The sequence below is a fragment of the Hyperolius riggenbachi genome, chromosome 7 (assembly GCF_040937935.1).
Source record: "Hyperolius riggenbachi isolate aHypRig1 chromosome 7, aHypRig1.pri, whole genome shotgun sequence".
Taxonomy (NCBI): Eukaryota; Metazoa; Chordata; class Amphibia; order Anura; family Hyperoliidae; genus Hyperolius; species Hyperolius riggenbachi.
Window position 1 is genome coordinate 222,052,303 of NC_090652.1, and position 14,283 is coordinate 222,066,585.

The window sequence follows — 14,283 nt, forward strand, 5'->3', positions numbered from 1 at the left end:
GGAAAAAAAAAGTTTGAGCATAATGTACCACCTAAAGAAAGCCTAATTGGTGGTGGGAAAAAAAAAGTTATAGATCATTTCATTGTGATAAGTAGTAATAAAGTTATTGGTGAATGAATGGGAAGAGCGCTGAAATATGAAAATTGCTCAGATGAATAAGGTGAAAATACACTGAAGGCTGAAGAGGTTAAGGAAACCAGAAAACTGAAAAACACACAAAAGAAAACTTGTAGGCAGAAAAACTTTGTGGGTAACTCCAGCACATTGCCAGCAGCTGTATGTTGAAGCTGCCCTGCATAGTGAAAAGTTGAAATCCTAATTTAAAAGCCTTATCATAAAACAAAAAGTTCCTCTCCCTTCTTATGTTCTCAACCCATCAAATTCTAAGGGTGCCCAATACATTACTTGATATTGCAACCTGATCAACCTTCCGATATGATAATTTTATCAAATCGGAAGAGAATCGGTGCTGCAACATGGCGCTTGAATTGCCTTTTGGTCAATTTCCGTTTGAAATCGTGAATGGCAGAAAAATCTTAGTGGCAAAGACTCGATTGGGTGTGCGACATAACTTCTACAATACATTAGATCACACTCTGAATATGCAGTTCAGTTTTGAGCAGCTACTGTATACACAATAAGAATTTTCTGAAACTGAAAAAGTACAGGAGAGTACAACTAAGTTATTAAGAAACATGTATGCATATGCAATTCGAGGAGATAAGAAGCTTAAAACATGCAAGCTTCTTATCTCCTCACATCGCTCAGGATTTACCGTCAAATTAAATTGCCAGTTTCACCTGAGCGATGTCCTTGCATAAAGGAGCATAACTCAGGCGAATACTAGGTATTCGTTGAGTGATGCTCCTGTGTAGTGAGCGATGTGGTGAGCGATGTCCTTCAGCACCACAGCACTGTTGCCTCGCTCCCGCAGGAGATGCGCACACATCCGTCGCAAGAGCCAGCCTTTGCTCTTACCCGCCCTCTGTCACCTCCCGCCGCTCGTCGCTACCTGCGGGACCCGCTGGGATCTTTTCTCCTGCCACCTCCATCCTCTTCTTAATGGAAGCCCCAGCAGAAGCATCTTTGAATCTCCCACTGGGACTCCCCATTCGTCCACTAGGTGGCCCAATGAGAATCATCCTGATTCTAATTGGACCAATGAGAATCAGAATGATTCTAATTGGGTCACCTAGTGGACAAATGCAGAGCCACGGCGGGAGACTCAAAGATGCTTTGCCGGGCTCCGAGAATACACAAACACAGAACATTTATATCACGCTTTTCTCCTGGCGGACTCAAAGCGTCAGAGCTGCAGCCACTAGAACACGCTCTATAGGCAGTAGCAGTGTTAGGGAGACTTGCCCAAGATCTACTGAATAATAGGTGCAGGCTTACTGAACAGGCAGAGCCAAGATTCGAACCCAGGTCTCCGGGGAGTGTTAAATGCAATTGCATTAGGTGACCTTATTGACGCCTAATTTAAGAATTTAAGAACTCGCCAGCCAGTTTGGTAATTGCATAGGGCCCATGGACCCATACGCAATTAATGTTTTCTCCTGAGTTCTCCTATTTTTGAACTTGTCAATAAAGTACCTCTTAAGCCACCAGAAAGCAAGAAAATACTCAAAATAATTTTAATAATACCTTTTCATCTACTTTTTGGTACTTTTTAGTTGAAAAGTTCTGGAAAGCTAATTTAAATCAAAGATGAAAAATTATCTCCTAGGAGAAAATCCAGGTGAAAAATGTAAATGTATATGGCCCAAGGTGTGAAAATATCACTGAGGAGAAAACTCAGGAGAAAAAGTTAATTGCATATGGGCTCGGCCCATATGCAATTATCTTTTCCTGAGTTTTCTCCTTGGAGATAATTTTTCATCTTCTATTTAGAATAACTTTTCAGCACTTTGCAAATAAAAAAAAAATCCAAAAAATAGGTGGAAAAGTACTATCAAAAGTATTTTAAGCATTTCTTACTTGCTGGTGATTTTAAAGGCATTTTATTAACAAGATTGAAAATATCCCTTAGGAGAAAACTCAGGAGAAAAGTTAATTGAATATGGGCCCTTGTCATAAAACGTGTTTTTAAACCATCAGCAAGCAAAAAAATACTCAAAATAAATTTGATAGTAGGTTTTCACCAACTTTTGAGTACTTTTTCAATTGTAAGATGCTGAAAAGTTAGTTTAAAGAGAAGATAAAAATGATCTCCTAGGAGATAGCTCAGGTGAAAAAATTAGAGAGAGACAAATGACATGAGAATAATATGCAGATATTACCCCCAAAGCGGCAGAGAAGGAACTAGAGAGTGTGGACTCCTTTGTCCTGCCTTTTCTTGGGTAATGTGGTACAAAAAACAGGAGGAGCTGAAGAAAATTTTTAGGATTGGATAAAGAAAGCAAATGGGCTTTGTTTCATTCAGCTCACCAGGTACAGAAAAATAACATCTCCTGAAACAATAAGGTTTGTGTACTTATGTAAAATCTGTCCTGCTTTATATACATGTGAAATATGGAAGTGTTAGCTTCCAGTTACAGACATTCATACATTTATGTCTCAACAGAATTCTAAATGCAAGATGTTATAGAAATCTAAAGGTGTCCATTCACTTATTACACTTAGTTCACAATTGAGGAGCGCTGATGGCCGTGCGATCCGAAAGCAGCGCATTTGATCGCACACCATCTGCGTCGCTGCCCACTGACAGTGATGGGATTAGCTCTGCGCTTGCGGGCAAAATGCAGGCAGCAGTACGCAAGCGCTTCCCAGAGCATCGTACTGCTGTGCAGCAAAGTAGATGTGAACGGTAGAAGGGCAGTCTATGCCCTTCTGCCGTTCCTGCGTTTCAGCACATCATACGTGCTTCCATATGCACACAGAAGCGCGTATGATGTGAACGAGGCCTTGAGAACCACAGCTCCCTGCATGCCCCCATAAAGGCATCACAGCACCCAACATGGCATCACAGCACCCAGTATGCCAACATAGAGGCACCCGAGCTGACTCTGCCTGGGACACATCTGGGGCACCCCAGAATAGATTCGGGGCACGTGCCACTGATCTTTGGGGCTAGCAACGCCCCTGCCTAAACCTAACCTCCCACTAGCTTTAACCCCTTTCATGCAACCTAACCCTAGCCTAACCTCCCTTAGGTTTACCCCTTTCATGAATAAATCTTGTTTCTAGTGTCTCGCCCTAACTTCCCATTCTCAACACTAGCCAACGAATCTATCCTTTCCCTGCCTTATTTCCTCACGCTAACCTTAAATTGGTGCCAAACCTTGACACTATCCCTAATACCCACTTGCCATCATTATCACCTCCAACGCTGTAAATCCAAGTACCAATTTATAAAATCTTACTAGACAGTGGTTTAGCACCCGAATTAAGTAACCTTCAAGCAAAAGCATAAAGGCCAGTACAATGAGCAATTGCTCATAAATGAAGTACCCCTTGGCCATCAACTTGCTCGCAGCCACTAATGTAGGCTAGCAACTATGTAACCACTAAGTGTGTGTGCCTAAATCTAACATGTTCTAACATATTCCCCATATATAACATGTTCTAACATGTTCACCAGCTATGGCTGCAGTCTTTTCTCTACCTCAGGGTGAAATGAGGAGCAGAGCATACATAGGAGGGCTACCTCCATCTCATAAGCTAGAATGATGAGTCAGAATGCTAATGTTTATCTTTATGGTTGCATGTATCTTCTACCCGATGATGGATGAGATTACTTCTGGCTTGTAGCTGAGTAGTGTCTTTCAGAAGAGATTTGGTCTGGATGTCTGAATAGTGCTCCAACCACCAATTTTAAAACTCACTGGATCCAACATGGCTGCCTAATTTGAAATTTCCCTCTGGTTCTGATTGGCTGAAATTTCTGTGTGTCAATCTTTATGTTTTCAATACCTAAGCCATAATATTTTTTGTTTACAAATTCCTTATTTAACTCATCAGCGGGAATGAACTACGTTCACATCATGACGCACATATCGCTGTGCAATTGGAATGCAATGTGTACGATCGCACACCCTCTGCAACGCTACTCATTGCGCTGCTGATCTCATCCATTACAGTGAATAGGTCAGCGCTGCGCTTGTGGACAGAACGCATGCAGCAGTATGCAAGCGCATCATAGCGCATTGTACTTCTGTGCTGCACCTATAATGTGAACGGCAGAAGAGCTGTCTATGCCCTTCTGCCGTTCTTGCGTGTTGCACACCATATGCGATTACAAATGCGCATGGAAGCACGTCATGATGTGAACGAGGCCTTATGTAGTTTGCGATATTTACACAAACTGACATTTGCTTATCAGGTCAATTTGATCAGTGTTGCATGCAAATTTTTGCTTTTAAGATTTTTCCATAGAAATATACCAAAATGTTCACGTTTTTGCCCAAATATCAATTTCTGAAAACAACTGCAATATTTGAAATGTACTTTTAGTGAAAACTAGCTGATTGCCCGGCGGTGCCCGGAAATGTATTTGGCTGGTGTTGGCTCTGCATACTTTTTCTAACCCTAACACACAATTACTCACTGACCAAGTTTGTGAGCTTTGCGGTCTTTGGTATCAATAATTTGCATTGAAATGAAAAAATCTGATTGGCTGTTTGTGGCTCCACACCCTTTTCTGAATTTGAACCCCAGTCACCCAATGACCAACTGTACCAGGCTTGAGGCCTGTGCCATTAACAGTTCACGAATGGTAGCAATGAAATATTCCCCTTGAAAAGCAATAGGTGAAGTTTGATTCACTTTTGTAGGCTCCACTCACTTTTCTGAATATTAATCCCATTCACTGAGTGACGAATAGGGATGCTCGGATGTGCCTCATCCACGAATTCGGCAATCCACGTGGTTGCAAAAAAAAATCCGCATTCGGCCCCGCCGCATGCAGATTTTCGTCCGTGTCCACGCAACCACGCGGATTTTCTGCCGTGAATGGCGTAATCACGTGTGGATTCCCGCCCGGAGGCGGATTTTCTTTTAACGTTAATAACAAAGCCCCCATACATGCTACAATCCCCCAAATTGCATGGATTTTTTTTTTTAATGGCTTTTAAAGACAAATCACCACTGTAAATGGAGCTATTAATTGGTAATACGTGGTTTTAAAAAGGGATATACGCGTTAAGCAATCAAAGAGGTGAAAGCGAGTTCCAATGGCACTTGGCGGCGAAGGTACCGCTGGAGGAGGATGAGTGGCTGACGCCAAAAAGGCCCCAGAGAGGTTTTTGTAATTTTTTTTTTTGTTTTTGTTTTTTTTTTGCAGCAATTAGCAATGACATCGCAGCAGAGTTGTCAGTGGACACGGGCAGTGTGAACGCAGAGTGCAGTGGTGGTAGCGACTGAGTCAGGAGAAGGACTATGCGGGCGGTCAGTTCAGCAGCACAGAAGGACCACGGCAACATACTGGTAGTAGTAGTAGCAGCACAGCGTCATAGTGCTGGTCAAAAAATTAAATGCACCCGGTGACCCGGGCAGTGTGAACGCAGACAGAGTACATTGGTGGAAGCTAGTGAGTCAGGAGGAGGAGGACAATGCGGGCGGTCAATTCAGCAGCACAGAAGGACCATGGCAACATACTGGTGGTAGTAGTAGCAGCACAGCGTCATAGTGCTGGCCAAAAAATTAAATGCACCCGGTGACCCGGGCAGTGATAACGCAGACAGAGTACATTGGTGGTACCGTGGTAGCGACTGAGTCAGGAAGAGGAGGAGGACAAAGCGGGCGTTCAGTTCAGCAGCAGCAGCAGCACAGAAGGACCATGGCAACATACTGGTGGTAGTAGTAGCAGCACAGCGTCATAGTGCTGGCCAAAAAATTAAATGCACCCGGTGACCCGGGCAGTGATAACGCAGACAGAGTACATTGGTGGTACCATGGTAGCGACTGAGTCAGGAGGAGGACAAAGCGGGCGTTCAGTTCAGCAGCAGCAGCAGCACAGAAGGACCATGGCAACATACTGGTGGTAGTAGTAGCAGCACAGCGTCATAGTTCTGGCCAAAAAATTAAATGCACCCGGTGACCCGGGCAGTGTGAACGCAGACAGAGTACATTGGTGGAAGCGACTGAGTCAGGAGGAGGAGGACAATGTGGGCGGTCAGTTCAGCAGCACAGAAGGACCATGGCAACATACTGGTGGTAGTAGTAGCAGTGCTACTACTACCACCAGTATGTTGCCATGGTCCTTCTGTGCTGCTGAACTGACCGCCCGCATTGTCCTCCTCCTCCTGACTCAGTCGCTTCCACCAATGTACTCTGTCTGCGTTCACACTGCCCGGGTCACCGGGTGCATTTAATTTTTTGGCCAGCACTATGACGCTGTGCTGCTACTGTAGCAGCACAGCGTCATAGTGCTGGCCAAAAAATTAAATGCACCCGGTGACCCGGGCAGTGTGAACGCAGACGGAGTACATTGGTGGAAGCGACTGAGTCAGGAGGAGGAGGACAATGCGGGCGGTCAGTTCAGCAGCAGCAGCACAGAAGGACCATGCCAACATACTGGTGGTAGTAGTAGCAGCACAGCGTCATAGTGTTGGCCAAAAAATTAAATGCACCCAGTGACCCGGGCAGTGTGAACGCAGAGTGTAGTAGCGACTGAGTCAGGAGGACAAAGCGGGCGGTCAGTTCAGCAGCTCAGAATGAGGACCATGGCAACTTACTGGTAGTAGTACCATAACACCAAAAAATTAACCAAGGTAGGCACTAGGCAGGTAGTAACTGTCTTTATAAAGGCAGGCATAGTTAACAACAGCACATGCAGCAGCCACTTCATGTCCCCCTGTGTCCGACAATAGGGGACAGGAACTCACCTTCCACCCAAGCATGGTTGATTTTCAGGAAGGTGAGTTTGTCCACAGAGGCGTGGGAGAGCCGAGAGCGCTTCTCTGTGACCACGCCACCGGCCGCACTAAAGCATCTCTCTGAGAGGACACTGGAAGGAGGGCAGGATAGGAGTTCCAGGGCGTACTGGGAAAGCTCGCTCCAGATGTCCAGTCTCTTGACCCAGTACTCCAAGGGGTCCACGGGGCTGTCGGTGTCATTGAGCCCGCTGGATGACCCCATATAGTCAGACACCATGGTGGTCAGTCGTTGCTTGTGCTGGTTGGTGGTGGATGCTGTGGCGGGCACCTCTGTTCTGGGCTGCTGCACTGCATACAGGCTATTGCTTAGGCTCTTCAGGTCTCCGGGGCGCCAGTTGCTGCTGCTGCTGCTGCTGGTGGTTGTTGTTATGCTGCTAGTGGCAATGGCAGGCACCTCTTGCTGGCTTGGCAGAGCAGTTACAGTGGGGGTGGAAGGCTGGGGGAATGCTTCCAGTAGTCTGCGCACAAGGGCCTCCTTCAACTCCCTTGTGCGTTGCTCGGTGGTGGATGGCGTCATTAAGTCCCCCAGCTTCCCCTTCAGACGGGGATCAAGCATCAAGGTAATCCAGATGTCCTCCCTTGAACGCATCTGGATCACCCGGGGGTCCCTGCGAAGGCAGCGCAACATGTGCACAGCCATGGGAAACAAGTGGGCCCTGCCAGCAAGATCTTCCTCGTCCTCGCCATTGTCCCATAACGCATGCCTGTCCTCTTCCTGTGCCATGTCGTTGTCCTCCTCAAACCGCCATCCACGTACAACGCCTGCTGCACTCTGCTCCTCCTCCTCCTCCTCATTCACGTTAGGGACCTCCAACTCTTCCACTACCTGCTGTGAGCCCTCCCCTGAGCTGGACTGTGCTGCCATCTGCTCCTGTTCTTCCAACTGCCTCAGGGCTTCATCCCCACGCTCAATTAAATTGTCCATTGCCTGCTCCAGTAGACAAACCAAGGGCACCCACTGGCACACAGAGGCCCGCTCCTCACTGACCATCTTGGTTGCCTCCAGGAAGGGACTCAGCACCAGGCATACTTGCTGCATCAGTGTCCACTGAGTGGCAGTAATCATGGAGACTTGCTGGTTGCTGGGGACACTTGGGTCTAGCATGTAGGCCCTAAGAGCCAGCCTGTGCTGACAAAGCCGCTCCAACATGGCCAGAGTCGAATTCCAGCGAACTGGCATGTCGATGATCATCCGGTGTTGTGGCCTTCCATACTGCTGCTGTAAGGTGGACAAGAGTGCAGAGGCAGTGGCTAACAGGCGGAAAAAGCGTACCACCGCCCGGGCATCCTGCAGCAGCTGGCTCATCCCCTGGTAGGTGCGCAAGAAGCGCTGCACCACAAGATTGAGCACGTGGGCCAAGCAGGGGATGTGCTGGAGGTTTCCCTGTGCACTGCTGCCACCAGGTTTGCCCCGTTATCGGCTGCCACATACCCCACTTCCAGGCCTCTGGGGGTCAGCCACCTCCGCTCCTGCTTCCTGAGGGCGGCCAGGACGTTGGTGGCCGTAAGCCTCTCCTTCCCCAGGGTCACCAATTTTAAAAGGGCTTGGCAGTGCCGAGGCTTGGCGCTGCTGCTGCCGAGGCGGGCTTGCTTTCCGGGTGCAGAGGGAGTGTCGTGACAGGACCCTTCTGCATCCCCCCTGATCCCGCGTGGTGGCACCACTAGCTGGGCTGATGCGCTCTTGTCCTCCCTCCCTTCCATCAGTGTCACCCAGTGGGCCGTAAAGGACAGGTAGCGACCTGTCCCAAATCTGCTACTCCACGAGTCCATGGTCACGTGGACCCGCTTGCCCACAGAGTAGTCCAGGGAACGGGCCACATTTTCCACCGCAAACTTGTGGAGTGCTGGGATCGCGCTCCTGCTGAAATAGTGGCGATTGGGGACTTGCCACTCGGGGATGCCAAATTGGAGCAGCGTCTGCATGGCGCTCCCCTCCTGCACCAGGGAGTAGGGAAGCAGCTGTGATGCCATGGCCCGGGCCAGCAAGCCATTTAGTTTGCGGATCCGCCTGTGGCTTGGAGGCAGAGGCTTGGTCAGACCCTGAAAGGTGTCGCTCAGCAGGGTCTGACGACGCTGGGATGCAGGGGAGACAGAGGAGAGAGACGAACACTGGCTGCCAGCCTCAATGTCTGTGTCCTGAGTAGCCGAGGTGGAAGAGCGCTTGCGTGCTACTACTGCTGCTGCTGTGGGGGATTCACGACCCTGAGGGTGGGATGATGCTGCTGCGCTGGTGGGCCTTCTGCTCTCAGGAACCCCTACCAGCAGTGCCTGCTTCCTCTTAAACTCTGCATACTCGCGGCAGTGGCGGCTTTTCAGGTGGCCCTGGAGGTATGAGGTACCCATCTTGCTCAGACTTTTCCCACGGCTCAATCTTTTGCTGCATAACCTGCACACCGCATACCTTTTGTCATCAGTACATTCGTCAAAGCAATCCCACACTGGTGACTTTAATTTACTGCGGCCCCCACTAGCAGAGGGTGCAGCGGAACAATGTGTGGTAGTAGTTGCCGGGGGTTGCATGGTGGTGGTGCCGGCTGAAGCAGTGTCCTGTCTACTTCCTCCACGCCCACTGCTGCCGATGCCCCTGCCTGACATATGGCGATATCCTTGCCTAGGCCGAGGTGACTCGTCATCCTGCTCTGACCATTCTTCCACGGACTCAGCAGGCTGCACATAGTTAGGGTCCACAACGTCGTCATCATCAGGAGCATCATCATCATAATCCAGCTCTTCCTCTGACTCCCCCACCTCCTCTTCTGTCCCTACATCCCCAGACACAGACCCCTCTTCTTCATCACCAGAACTCAACAACGCTTGTGATTGTGGCGCGATCTTAATCTCTGCCACATCAGTCCCCAGTAAGTCCTGAGCTTCTTGCATCAGCAGGTTCCCAGAAGCCGGACTGAGGGACAGAATGCTGTCATCCTGGGAGGGCTGCTGACCAGTGGGTGCTGGGGTGGATGCCACAACAAGCGTGGAACATTGGCGGCTGCTGCTGCTGCTTGGAGTGGTGCTCACAGTAGAGGTCTGGGAGGAAGTCATGATGTCCATGAGTACGTCAGGTTCCATTTGCTCAACCACCACACGGGGACCAGAAACTTTAAAATATTTGGACAATGGCGTCCGCTGACTCGGCCCAGGCTTTGCTGCCCCCCTTTCTGCTGCATCACGACCACGTACAGCTGGGCGTCCTCTCCCTGGACGTGGAGCAGTCCCAGAAGTGGCTGAGGCAATTGAACTCCCTTTCCTCTCACCCCGCGAAACCCTGCCAGACATGTTGCTAGAAATGAATCACTGGATGCAGTGGGCACAGTACAAGGTCACTGAAGGATGCAGTGGGCACAGCAGTGGGCACTGGATATACAACTAGGTCACTGAAGGATGCAGTGGGCACAGTACAAGGTCACTGAAGGATGCAGTGGGCACTGGATATACAACTAGGTCACTGAAGGATGCAGTGGGCACAGTACAAGGTCACTGAAGGATGCAGTGGGCACAGCAGTAGGCACTAGATATACAACTAGGTCACTGAAGGATGCAGTGGGCACAGTACAAGGTCACTGAAGGATGCAGTGGGCACAGCAGTGGGCACTGGATATACAACTAGGTCACTGAAGGATGCAGTGGGCACAGTACAAGGTCACTGAAGGATGCAGTGGGCACAGTACAAGGTCACTGAAGGATGCAGTGGGCACAGCAGTGGGCACTGGATATACAACTAGGTCACTGAAGGATGCAGTGGGCACAGTACAAGGTCACTGAAGGATGCAGTGGGCACAGCAGTGGGCACTGGATATACAACTAGGTCACTGAAGGATGCAGTGGGCACACAAGGATGTCACACTGTGTAATGAGATGCTTATATGCCAGCGAGCGAGCAGTGGGCACTGGGCACGGCACAAGGTCACTGACAGAATGAATGAACAGCGCTGGCAGAGAGTGGTGGCGCCGGCGGTGTGACTGGCTGCCTGCAAATAGTACAAGTGTATAACTGTCACTGGAATATACAAGTGAACACTGCAGCTGCACTAACCTGCCTGCCTGCACTACACACAGATAATCCCCACTCCCACTACACTGACTACACTGCAGCACTGAACCTGCCTGCACTACACACAGTTAAATAATCACTAGACTCCCACACTCCCACTACACTACACTGACTACAACTAACTACAGCAATCACTCACTGACTAGCTAACTGTGTACAGTATAAGAGCAGTGTTAGCAAAAAAAACGCTTTGTTTTTAACACAATAAATGCACTTGCTCAAACAACAATGGCCTGGAGATAATCCTCTCAGCTCCACAGTCTAGCAAGGACAGAGCTTTTCCATCATGGCCGCCGCTTTATATTTAGGAGGGGAGGGCATAGCTCCCCTCCTGTGATTGGTTGCTAGGGCCTGGCTGGGGCACTCTGATTGGCCTGCAATGTGTCACTTCCGCATAGTTTGACGCATTTCTGCAAACCACGACTTCAGCGGCGGGTTTCACGAGCGTGAATGCGGATTTCTGTCCGCATTCACGCGAAGCCGAAGCAGATTTTCGTGGTTGAAAATCTATTCACGGCTTAGCGTGTCCGAGGCGGAATGCGTCAAAATGGTCGTGAATCCACGCGTAAGCGTGATCACGACCTGGCGGTGAGCACCACTGGTGACCAACTGTGCAAAGTTTAAAAACCCTGCCATTAACAGTGTAAGAATGGCTGCAGTTTACATTGTCCCAGTGAAATTTGTATTTGTCTCCAGCCACTGATGACCCGGAGGTATGTATTTGACTGGTGTTGGCTCCGCCCACTTTCTAACCCTGACACACAAACACTCAATGACCAAGTTTGTGTGCTTTGGGGTCCTTGGCATAAATAATTTGTATATTCCCATAGAAATTAAACAAATCTGATTTGCTGTTTGTGGCTCTGCCCCTCTCCAGCATTTGAACCCCAGTCACCCAATGACCAACTGTAGCAGGTTTGAGGCATATGCTATTAACAGTGTAAAAATGGCAGCAATTTAAATATTCCACTTGAAAATCAACAGGTGAATTTTGATTGGCTATTATAGGCTCCACCCACTTCCTTGAATATTAATCTCAGTCACTCAGTGACCATCTGGGCAAAGTTTGGGAACCCTGCCACAAACAGTGTAAGAAGGGCTGCAGTTTACGCTTTCCCAGTGAAATTTGTTTTTGGCTCCTCCCACTTTTTGTAACCTGGACACAAAGTCACTACTCAATGCCCAAGTTTGTGAGCTTTGGGGTCCTTGGCATCAATAATTTGTATTTTCCCATGAAATGAAACAAATCTGATTCACTGTTTGTGGCTCTGTCCCCTTTTCTGAATTTGAACCCCAGTGACCCAATGACCAACTGTACCAGGTTTGATGCTTGTGCCATTAACAGTGCAAGAATGGCAGCAATTTTAATATTCTCCTTGAAAAGTGACATGTGATTTTTGATTGGCATTTTTAGGCTCGACCCACTTTTCTGAATATTAATCCCAGTCACCCAGTAACCAGCTATGCTAAGTTTGAGAACCCTGCCATTTCCCAGAAAAATCTGTTTTTAACTCCATCCACTTTTTGTAACCAGGACACACAGTCACTATGTAATTACCAAGTTTGTGAGCTTTTGGGGTTCTGGCATCAAAATTGTGCTAATGGAAGCAGTTTATCCAGCAAATAAATCTGGCTGTTTTGGCTCCGCCCCTTTACTAAATTTGAACCCCAGACACTTAACGACCGACTGTAGCAGGCTTGAGGCCTCTGCTATTAACAGTGTGAGAATGGCTGCAGTTTCAATATTCCCCTTGAAAATCAATAGGTGAATTTTGATTGGCTCTTTTAGGCTATACCTACGTTTCCAAATATTAATCCTAGTCACCCAGTGACCAACTGTGTGAAGTTTGAGAACCCTGCCATTAACAGTGTAAGAAAAGCTGCAGTTTACATTTTCCCATGTAAAAAGTTAGTTGTGTTTGGCTCCGCCCACTATTTCTAATCTTGACATACAGTCACTTAATTGATTAAGGAGCCTTCCAGAGCTCCGATATGCGTCAGCCTTTTGTGTGTCTACTGATGTGCTAATAAAGGAAGATATATTTTTAAACCCACCCTCGGTGTAGCGGGATATCCCTCTTTTTTGCCTGCATATAGCCACTTAATGACCAAGTTTATGAGCTTTGGGGTCCTTGGTATCAATAAGTTGCATTTTACCATTGAAATTAAACAAATCTGATTGGTTGTTTTTGGCCCGCTCCCTTCAGAATTTAAACCCAGTCTCCCAGTGACTGTAGCAGATTTTAGGTCTCTGCCATTAAGAGTGCATGAATGGCAGCAATGTAAATATTCCATTTGGAAATCAAAAGGTGAATTTTGATTGGCTGCTGTAGGCTCCACCCACTTTTCTTAATATTAGTCCCAGTCACCCAGTGGCCGACTGTGTCATGTTTGAGAACCCTGCCCATAACAGAATGGCTGAAATCAATCTAACAGATCTGATTGGCTGTTTGTGGCTCCACCCCTTTAGTGAATTTGGACCCCAGTCACCCAATGACTGACTGTATCAGGTTTGAGGCCTCTGCCACTAACAGTGTAAGAATGGTAGTAATGTGAATATTCCCCTTGAAAATCAATAGGTACATTTTGATTGGCTGTTGTAGGCTCAACCCACATTTCTGAATATTCATCCCAGTCAACCAGTAGCCAATTGTGTAAAGTTTGGGAACCTTGCCATGTTAAAAATTTAGTTGTTGGCGCCGCCCACTTTTTTTAACCTTGACATACAGTCACTCAATTATCAAACTATGATTAAGGGCAGATGGTAGGCCCGATACGCGTGAGTTGATCCTGTGATTTTATTGCACTGTCTGTGGATTTTTCAAATAAACATATCAGCCTTTTACTTCAACCTGGTCTGGTTTGCGGATCCCTTTCTTGTTTATCCACTCAATTATCAAGGTTATCAGCTTTGGGGTAATTGGTATTAATACTTTGTATATTCCCATTGAAAAATAAACAAATCTGGCTGTTTGTGGCTCTGCCTCCTTTCTGAATTTGGACCCTAGTCACCCAGTGACCAACTGTACCAGGTTTGAGGCATCTGCTTTTACCAGTATAAGAGAATGGTAGCAGATGAAATATTCCCTTTGAAAATCAATAGGTGGATTTTTATTGGCTGTTGTAGGCTCCACCCACCTTCCAAAATCTTAAACTCAGTCACCCAATGACCAACTGTGCAAAGTTTGAGAACCCTGCCATTAACGGTGTAAGAATGGCTGCAGTTTATATTTTCCCAGTAAAAGTTGTTTTGGCTCCGCCCACTTTGTGTAACCTTGACACACAGTCACTCAATGACCAAGTTTGTGAGCTTTCAGGTTCCTGGCATTAAAAAAATGTGTGAATGGAAGCAGT